The sequence below is a fragment of the Neomonachus schauinslandi genome, chromosome 10 (assembly GCF_002201575.2).
Source record: "Neomonachus schauinslandi chromosome 10, ASM220157v2, whole genome shotgun sequence".
NCBI lineage: Eukaryota > Metazoa > Chordata > Mammalia > Carnivora > Phocidae > Neomonachus > Neomonachus schauinslandi.
Window position 1 is genome coordinate 117,390,675 of NC_058412.1, and position 9,412 is coordinate 117,400,086.

The following is a 9,412-nucleotide window of genomic DNA, read 5'->3' on the forward strand; positions in this document are numbered from 1 at the left end:
GTATCTACTAATTATATTATATGTAAATCTTTTGTTGTAAAAGGGAACTATTTTTGCTTCCTCACAAACTTCAGCATTAGGGGCTACACCCTGAAAGCCCCCAAGACCAAAGAGAACTATGAGCAATCTTGGTATGGTGCAGAGGAACCTTCAATAAATAGTAATAACTATCAATTACTGAACATTCTGAAGGGACACATTACACAGACTTTTTTTTTTTAAAGATTTTATTTACTTATTCATGAGAGACAGAGAAAGAGAGAGGCAGAGGGAGAAGCAGGCTCCCAAGGAGCAGGGAGCCCGATGCGGGACTCGATCCCAGGACCCTGGGACAATGACCTGAGCCGAAGGCAGACGCTTAACCACCTGAGCCACCCAGGCGCCCTACACAGACTTTTTCATACAACAGTCTGTTTAATCCCTACCTTACCATATCCTGTAAAGCTGTGGTTCTCGTTTTGTAAGAGGAAACCAAGGTCAGGTAGTACAAACTTGCCTTATGTCACCCAAGAGGGTTAAACCCCAGGTCTGTGGGACTCCAAAGCCAGTGATCCACACCCCTGCAGGCTGCTGCCCCAGGTTTATCCACCAACACTCAGAACCACCCTGATCAGCAGGGACATGGCACCAATCCTCTTTGGACTCAAGTAACGGCTTTTCCGTAAAGGTGTCCAGCAACACTCTTCAATCATGTTTTTAAACTTGAACTCCTAACCTTCTAGACCAGTGCTGTCTGACGTCAAACAAAATTCAGCCAGGTACATCTGAGGATCTAGTTGGCTTTATTAAACAATTCATGAATCAGGCAGCATCCCATCTAACAAGCAGAGGGGAGCTCCAAGAGATTGAACAGAAAGGTTTCTAGGGAAGGAAGGTGGGGCAAGAAAGTTATTTGCAAAAAAATTGTTCCAGGCAAGGCTTTCCCTTAGGGGGAACAGGAGGGGGTTCTAATCAGGTAGATTACTCCCATCCTCCTTTGGGGATGGAGAGGGCCCCTGTGGTAGGACTCCTTGGCACCCATCAGAGAACTTGTGACTGACCAGGTAAGACTACATTTCCGGGGGAGGTTGAAACTGCAATTAGATTAGGTATTATGTCCGGGTTTGGGGACTTGGCCTCAGTGATGCCACTTTGGGGCCCATGGGTTTTCTTTTCAACACCACACTTCTTGTGGTGATAGAAACAGTCTTTGATACCTGCACTACCCAACACGGCAGCCACTTGGGGCTACCAAGCACTTGAACTACGGCTTGTGCAAGTGAAGATGGGAACTTTACACTTTACATTACCATAATGGACTGCAGTTCTAAATAAGCTGAGGCCTCCTGTGTTTTGTTTGGAGTGGTACCCCCAACACCTACAGCAGTGCCCAATACAAATGCATGTTCCACAGACATTCAGCATATAAACACATTATTATCTATAGTCATTTCAGGAATACCTGAAGTGCACAAACCATGCTATTTCCCATTGTACCCCTACTTCTAAGCATGGTGCCTGGCTCATGAATAAATGCTTTTCTTTTTAATGGACGGACCTTCACTCTGACCAGCTCTCCATTACTTCTAGCTCTCAATTCTGCTATGGAAATCTCCCACTCCCTGCTCCACCAGGCCCTCCAGGAAGCTTGCACATCTCCCAGCAAGGATCATAGCTCCATGACCTTAAGCCTGGTTCCTAGGTCACGCTGGCTGGAATGCTCTTCTCAGATTTCCTCAGGCCCTCAACACTTGACATGGCTCATGCTTCCCATGCCGCATGCGAGGCGGGCATGACCTGGTGCCCCGTGGGACACGCCAAGTGTCTCCATGCACACTTTTTAAGTACTGGCCCACGTTCTGCTCTTCCTCCATGGCAGCACACATTCCCAACCAGGCACAGCTTTCTCAAGTGGACCCAGATCCTTCCCTTGGCGTTTTTTCATGCAGCCACAACCAGCTGACTAAAGGCTGCTAAAAAAAAGTCAAGACAGGCCACAGGGAAGGCCAAAAAATAAAAAAAATAAAAATAAAGACTTCTGGATGCCTGTGTCAGGAACTGGCTGGCAGAGTGAACACTTCAGCCATGAAGAACACCTGCCTGCCCCCGAAAAGGAGCCCATCAAGGTGTCAAACTCATCAAGGCAAGTTCAAGTGCAGAAATTGGACAATTAACTCCAGCCTTTCATCACAGCCTTTGGGACCTATTTCCTCTATGAAGACCCATCCATCTATAACATGGGAATTAAAAAGTTCACACATGCACACCCTTAGACCATCATCACATTATTGCAATTATTGACTTACCACAATTATCTCCAAAAGCCTGACCTTGAGGATAGCCACAAGGTCCATCAACAGCAGCTGCTCCACCTTCACCCTGCTGCCTCCCACCTTTACTCAGTAGCCTGTCCTCAGGCTGACATCATGTATTTGACTCCCGAGGTAAGTTGACCAACTAGTTCCAGTTTGCCCAGGACCTTTCTGGATTTAACAATGAAAGTCCCATGTCCTGGGAAACCCCTCAATCCCAGGCAAACTAGGTCGGCTGGCCACAAAAGCAGGCATTTACTCAGGAGCCAGGCCCCAAAACTCGGGCCAACCCAGCTTCCTCAGTGACATCGGTGCCTGCCTCACTCCAGCCCGCTGTCACCAGCCACCCTTCCAAAGCCCTGGCCTGACTGTTCCTCGAACCTTCGATTCTTTCATGGGCCCTGAATCTGAGCCAGCTACTGTCCCAGTCCTAATGCAACACCTCAGACTGCGGCCTGTGTGCCAAGCCCCAGGAGCATGACAGGAGAGGCTCAGGGGGTGAAAACAAGACTGGCCTGTGATCCACTTCTCCACACCCAGCCTCGGTGGCACAAGGCTTGTTATGGACTTAAAAGGCAGGCACAGCGAGTCTGTAAGGTTTACTGAATGGTGGGCAGAGAGTAAAGTGATGAGCAGCTGCAACACAAGAGAAAAAGTCTTGGTCATTAAGGTCATTCCAGGCATAGCAGAGGAACATGGGGCTGGCCTTCTCTGTCCATGGCTTCTCAGGGCACTGTTGTCAAGCCTCAGCCAGCTGACGTGGACCCCAGCCCGAGCCCTGGCCCCAGCACTTTCCCTCTGATCTCCTATGTGGAGTGAAGAGTTGATTCATGATGCTCTGAGTCACAGCAGGAGTGCTCTGGGGATGCGTTCTGCAGGGACTCCCTCGCCATCCTCTGTTCTTCTGCTGTCCCCTAACACCAAGAGAATCTAAAAAAGAAAGGACAGGTGAGACCAATGGTTTGGAGTTCCCACCCACAGAGATGCAAACCAGCTTACCCCCTGCCTGTGGGTCCCCAGCGCTTGGCAGTAACTCACCTTGGGGAGACATATCAGCAAACCCAGATGCCAAGTCATCCCGAGGGTCCCTGAACTCATGGCCTTGGGACTTACTTCAACAGCTCCAGATCTAAGGCTGACCTACGAGGGAGAAGCAGCATACAAGCATTCAGTCTCCGTTGCCTCCTTCCCCCATCACATCACTGAGAGGGTCCCCATCAACTAGGCCTAAGTGCCCAGTTTATGCATGCCATACTATGTTATCACCAGAATAAAAAAGAATAAAGGAAAAACATCTTAAAAGTCATTTTTATAATAAATCGCTTTTTTTCGAGCAGTTCACAATCAGGACAACTGACTACATACAGCAATCCACGGGAAGACAGCTCACGGCTCAGTCCAGGGCTCGACCCTGAGGTCCCACTGCATCATGAGCAAAGGGATGGACCACCATCCTCAGCAGCTCTCCCCGACATTGTCATGCCGTGTCTGCCCAGCCTGTCACAAGGCCCCAGCACCTGCCATCCTGTTCTGCAAAGACCCTCTTAATATGACCCAGCCAAGAAAGGCAAATGCAAGATGAACTTCCAATGAGACCTGTTCTGGTTAGGTGCCCAGACCTGTGAAAATCAGCACTGCCAGACCCCTTCGAAGGAGAAATGAGAAAACATCGTGAATGCTTGAGGACATTGTGCAAGAGAACCCCAACTCAATCCCTAGGACTCTACACCTAGAGGTTCGAATTACCAGGTCTGGAGTGGGGCATGAGGTGATTTTTTTTCAGAATGTTCACCATTGTCCCTTAAATCCTCCAGGCTGGCTGAGGAGCCTGACCAGGAACTAGGCTGTGGAACAGGACAGGCCCCTGATGCAAAGGGGGCGGAGAGCAGGTATGAAAGACAAGGGCACTCTCTGGGTTCTTCGACGGCTCCTGGGCACCAGGTGGTTCACGTATGTTATTCTCACTACCACCACCTCATCGCTGAGATGGGAACAAAACCACCTGGCACAACAGGATCCCATCTGCAAACACGAGACCCAAATGTAAAGGGAAGAGGTCTTGGGAACTAGAAAGGAGCCCCCAATCAAAAGGAGGGGGGTCAAAGGGATGGACACCTTGACCTCACCTCCAACCTCACTGCCCTTGTTACCTGGGAGCCAAGACATTCCTCTCGGGGGCACCAGGCTGTCTCTCTCAGGAGCACCAGGCTGTCTCTGAGTCCACAGAGTGAAGGTACCGCTGCGGGGTTTCTGCTTCCGGAACACATCGGCGGGTGCACAGCACGGAAGGCAGCCAGTCAGCCTGCTGCGGATGGATGACCACACCGAGTGCCCAGTCAGCAACAATATCCTCACAGACATGAACCAGAAAGGAGGCTAGGAAGTCTGCAGTCTATAGTCTATAAATACAGACCTCAAAGATCCACAGGCCTGAGAAATTCTTCTTCAGTCAACCCCTGGGGTCACCCTTTTCAAAAGAACCCACAAAAAAACAGATGAAGTCAACAAAAGGGGAGCTACAGACAGGGTGATCAGCCAACAACATACTCTCCTCCCATCAGTGACTGACGAGAAAACTCCCCCGGCTTCTGGCAGACCATGACAAATGAGAACTTTTTTATTGACTCAGAATTGACAGAACTCCCCCACGCCCCTATAGCAGGCCCCACCTGTACTTTTCTTTCTCCATTTATTTAACATCACTGACAGCTCCTGGAGAAGCAATCCACACTGTGCTCAAGAAAGAGTAAAGGAGCAAAGACAACACACGCACGAGCAATGAATTAGCATGCCATCCTGACTGATGTGCTCTTCCGGGCTAGCCTCCACTCCCATAAATTCATAAAGTAGAACCCAGGATTTGCGATTCTCACGTGTGCCCTCAAGCGCTATTATGAACTTAGTCCAGGGTGAGGGCCACATAGAAGTGTATAGACTGATTTCTGACAAGAGGATCTGTAACATGAGAAGACAGAATGAGCCCCCAGCGGTCAGGGGGCTAGCCCAGTCACTGCATCCCAGGAGGCCCAAGCTCTGAAGGGAATGGCAGAAAGCTAGTGTGGGAAAGTTCCAGGGCTTGGAAGGGGATGGCTGGCTGGACCCTTCAAACACAGGAACTTTTTTCAGTGATTCCTCTCCCTACACTATCAACGACCAGGGCAAAGACAGCAGGCAGTCACTTTTGGGTGCAGGAGCAGAAAAGTGCAGAAAGAGGGGCGCCTGGGTGGCTCAGTCATTAAGCATCTGCCTTCGGCTCAGGTCCTGATCCCAGGGTCCTGGGATCGAGCCCCGCATCGGGGTCCCTGCTTGGCGGGAAGCCTGCTTCTCCCTCTCCCACTCCCCCTGCTTGTGTTCCCTCTCCCGCTGTGTCTCTCTCCGTCGGGTTAATAAATAAAATCTTTAAAAAAAAGAAAAAAAAAAAAAAGAAAAATGCAGAAAGAGAGCCAGGAAGGACGAGAGGCTGGTGTCAGGAGCCTGGGGAATGGCCTGAGTGAGAGCGGCCCAGCCAAACACAGAGCCCCAGCAGCTTCTGCTGTACCCTGCGGAGACCCTGTAACACCTCCCTGCCACAGAAGAGTCAAGATGCTTCCAGCATAAAAAATGGGAAATGCTGGTGTCCCTGGGTGGCACAGACAGTTAGGCGACCGATTCTTGGGTTTCAGCTCAGGTCGTGACCTCGTGGGTCGCAGGATTGTGCCCTGCGTTGGGTTCTACGCTGAGTGCAGAGTCTGTTGGAGTTTCTCTCTCCCTCTCTGCCCCTCCCCCTGCTCGCTCTCTCTGAAATAAATAAATCTTTAAAAAAAAATCAGAGATGCTTTTGGGTTAGAAAAGATCAGTATCCTATGGTTACAACACGACCATGAGAAATTTTCTAAAACCCTTCACAGCTACCCAGCTATGTTTTTCAGATGAAGTGGAGATTGAGAAGAGGTCACAAAGCTAGGTAGTTCGGAGGCCAGACCAGGATCTCTGGTGCCTAAACCTACATGCTCCCCCTCAGAGCACGCTGCTGACACTAGGAAGGGAGCTGCCCCGGGGAGCCCTCCACCTACCTGAGCAGCTTTCTAGAGGCCCGACCCCTCTCGGTACGTGAGGCATTGCCCACAGCAAGGACCCAACTGCAAGCTCACAGGATGCCCACTGTCTTACTTCCTCATCCAAACCCCAGGGCACACGTACGTGACTTTACAGATGCACAAAACAAACTTCCAGAGAAAGGTCTGAACACCTTACCTCGGGCCCCACAGCCTACCGCGGGCTGGTAAGATGACACCTCCCATGGAGCCTCTGCACATGCAGACCCACCTGCAAGACAGCGCACGAGTGAGCACTCACAGCAGGCCCTGGTGCGCACAGTGGCCGGCAGGTTACAGCACCCACAAATGTGGCCTGTTGCTACTCATATCCACTAGTACCACACGACTGTCTCAGGGACAAGAACAACTTAACTCTAGACAGGGGTCTGCGGATCACCTGTGACAGGAGTAGCGTCAGTGCTAACCTATGGGCCAGAGATCAATCTGCTGCTAAGCAGTCTGTGTCAAAAGGTTGTCAAGGCCAGGTTTTGGGGAGCGTGCCATGCTGACTGGCAGCGATGAGCATGGAGCAGGAGGGGTAACAGGTAGTGGGAGGGCCCCATGTCCTCCATAGTGTGTAAGGGCAGCTTACGTATGTATCAACCATGACGTGTGCTGCCCAGCTGGATCACTACTCCATTCCCTGCCCCTCAATCTAAGCGTTGAGGAACATCACCCCCTGTGGACCATGGGCCCAGCCCATGACCAGGACGAGAGAGAACCAACGCTTCCGGGGAGAGGAGGATGCCTCAGCCTTGAGCAGGCTGGCTGGCTCAAGGGCACTGTCTTCCCACGGACATGCCACAATGGGATGAGCCCACTGCCTCACCACGTGGCACCTGTCTCCTACATCTTGTTTTGTCCAAGAGCTACGTGTCAGACAGCAGGACAGAGCCACTGCCTCAAGATCACAGCAAAGGGGGCGTGACAAGCAAATCACCAATGTCCAGTGTGACCAGGGCTGAGAGGTGGGGCTGAGGGTGTGGGAAGAGGTGCGATGGGGAGGCAGAGAAAGCTTCCTGGGGGAGCCCTGGGAGAAGAGGGACCCCCTATCATGGCTCTACCACTGGCCCATGAACAGAAACACCCTGAGGTAGCGCCCTGCTCAGCAAAAAAGGCATTGAGTGAGCCACAAAGTGCCAGATCCAAGGAAGTAACACAAATTAGTGGGAAGAAAGATGTGTTCGAAAGCTCCAGAGTTTGGAAGGGACAGGATGGGCCCTTCTAACACGGGGAAGCGCTTTCAACAACTCTTCTCCCTGCACTATCAATGACCAGGGCACGGGCAGCCCACGATCACTTTCGAATGCAGGTGCAAAAAAGGGCGGCGAGTGGGCCGAGAAGGGAAGCCTTGTTGGGCAGCAGCCTGGGAACCGGCCTGACCCCGGAGCCTTGGCACACAGGCCCGTGACCAGACTGACAGCCCGAGATCACAGAAGCTGCCCCTCACTTGCACGGACGATTTACCACTCCCACCCAGGAGATGAAGTGAAGACTGATGGTGCAGAAATACTGAGGATTCGTGGTTCTGGCAGATGGGGTGTGAGTGGTCATACAATGAGCACTCAGCTGGGCACTGGATATGAATCTGTTTGCCTCTAAAATGCAGCCGTCTGACCATCCGATACTGCCACTTTCCACGTCACAGGAGCCTTCCTCAGGGGCTCTCAGGAGCAGAAGAGGGCCCAGGCCTGTGCCCGCCGGCTCAAGGGGACACAGACTGCTGGGAACACCAGGAAGCAGCCTTCACCTGCACTCATTCCCACACCTCATCACCTGAACGCGTCCAGCCTCACAGCCCACACAGACTTAAGCTTTCGAGAACCAGGCAGGACACCACTTACCTGGGACCTCTTGATCAGGTTCTCCCTGAGGTCGCGTCTCACATCCATGGAACAGCAGTCACGAGACACTCCTGCAGGGGACAAGAAGCACTTGGCACTGCTTTACGTGTCCAGGAAACCGCTGTGCTCACCAACAGGAAAACATTGATGGAATCTGGGTCTTGGGAGGTGAATGCACTGACAGCCTGCCTCCCTCCATCTACCTCATGTTCCGTCACCTAAGGCTGTCCCATTCTGGAACCCCTGAACATAAAGAAAGCCTTATAACTTTTCCTTTGCTTGCATTACCAATGACCAGGACGTGAGCAGCCTGTAATCCCCTCAAACACAGGGGCAGAAAGGGACACAGCGCTGCTGAAATTAGAGACGAGTGTCAGAAGACCACAGCTGTGGCTGCACAACTCAGACATGCAATGAGGCAGGACCCACCCTCATGCTCCCTGTGAGGCTTTTTAAAGCCTCACAAAAACAGAAACCACCCTGAGCCAGGCCCAGAGCACGCAAGACAGACAGGTGCCCAGAGGCATCTACAAGATGGTGAGGAGGAGGAAGTGTGGGAAAGCTCCAGAGTCTGGAAGGGACAGGAAGGGACCCTCCAAACACGGGGAAGCGCTTTCAGCAACTCCTCTCCCTGCACTATCAATGACCAGGACACAGACAGACCATGATCACTTTCGAATGCAGGTGCAGAAAAGGCAGAAGGTGAGCCTGGAAGAAAAGCCCCTATTAGCCCCCAGCTGCCCGGCCAAGCCCAGGACCCAGAGCATCATCACCACTTCATGTAAAGATTCCATCTCTCATCATCAAAGGGAAGACTAACTCCCGGCAAAAACACCAACATTGTTTATTCACCCCACACATAACAGCCCGAGCACCTACTATGTGTCAGGCACCCTGGGCTCAAAAACAAAGGACACACACAAGACCTCTGTCCTCCCAGAGCTCTGGCAGTTTCCCCACTCAAAAGTGAAGCTCCGGACAAGGAAGGAACTGAGCCAAGGTTATGCGGCTGGCCAGGGGTGGGCTGAACCGGGATCTGAACCCAGACCTCTCTGACCCCAAACCCACCCCACCTACCACACCAGACGCCCTTCTGCCCAAGGGCTTTGCAAGAAGGGTCTCAGAACCTGAGCTCCCGGACCCGCCCCCCCGCCCCCCCCCCCCCCCCGAAAGCTCAGACAACCGCTCTGCACCCCCGGGG

General features: G+C 52.1%; 1 long non-coding RNA gene and 3 other non-coding genes across 5 annotated transcripts in view; all 4 read right to left on the minus strand.

Moving 5' to 3' along the window:
- Positions 1 to 337: 337 nt before the first annotated feature.
- Positions 338 to 9,412, minus strand: part of LOC110579546 — a 10,035-nt gene continuing 960 nt past the window's right edge. The window contains exons 2-6 of one of the 2 annotated variants that reach the window (XR_006540822.1): positions 8,212 to 8,282; positions 6,525 to 6,596; positions 4,442 to 4,596; positions 3,330 to 3,431; positions 338 to 3,221 (exon numbers count right to left, since the gene is read on the minus strand). This is a non-coding gene — a long non-coding RNA (uncharacterized LOC110579546). Of the gene's footprint in view, positions 3,222 to 3,329; positions 3,432 to 4,441; positions 4,597 to 6,524; positions 6,597 to 8,211; positions 8,365 to 9,412 lie in introns of those variants that run through there. The other variant, XR_002480273.2, reaches the window with a different exon arrangement.
- On the minus strand, positions 5,349 to 5,484 carry LOC123326098. The gene has a single exon (XR_006540881.1). It is a non-coding gene; the product is annotated as a small nucleolar RNA SNORA71 (small nucleolar RNA).
- On the minus strand, positions 7,549 to 7,681 carry LOC123326097. Its single transcript, XR_006540880.1, has one exon. It is a non-coding gene; the product is annotated as a small nucleolar RNA SNORA71 (small nucleolar RNA).
- On the minus strand, positions 8,764 to 8,897 carry LOC123326095. Its single transcript, XR_006540878.1, has one exon. It is a non-coding gene; the product is annotated as a small nucleolar RNA SNORA71 (small nucleolar RNA).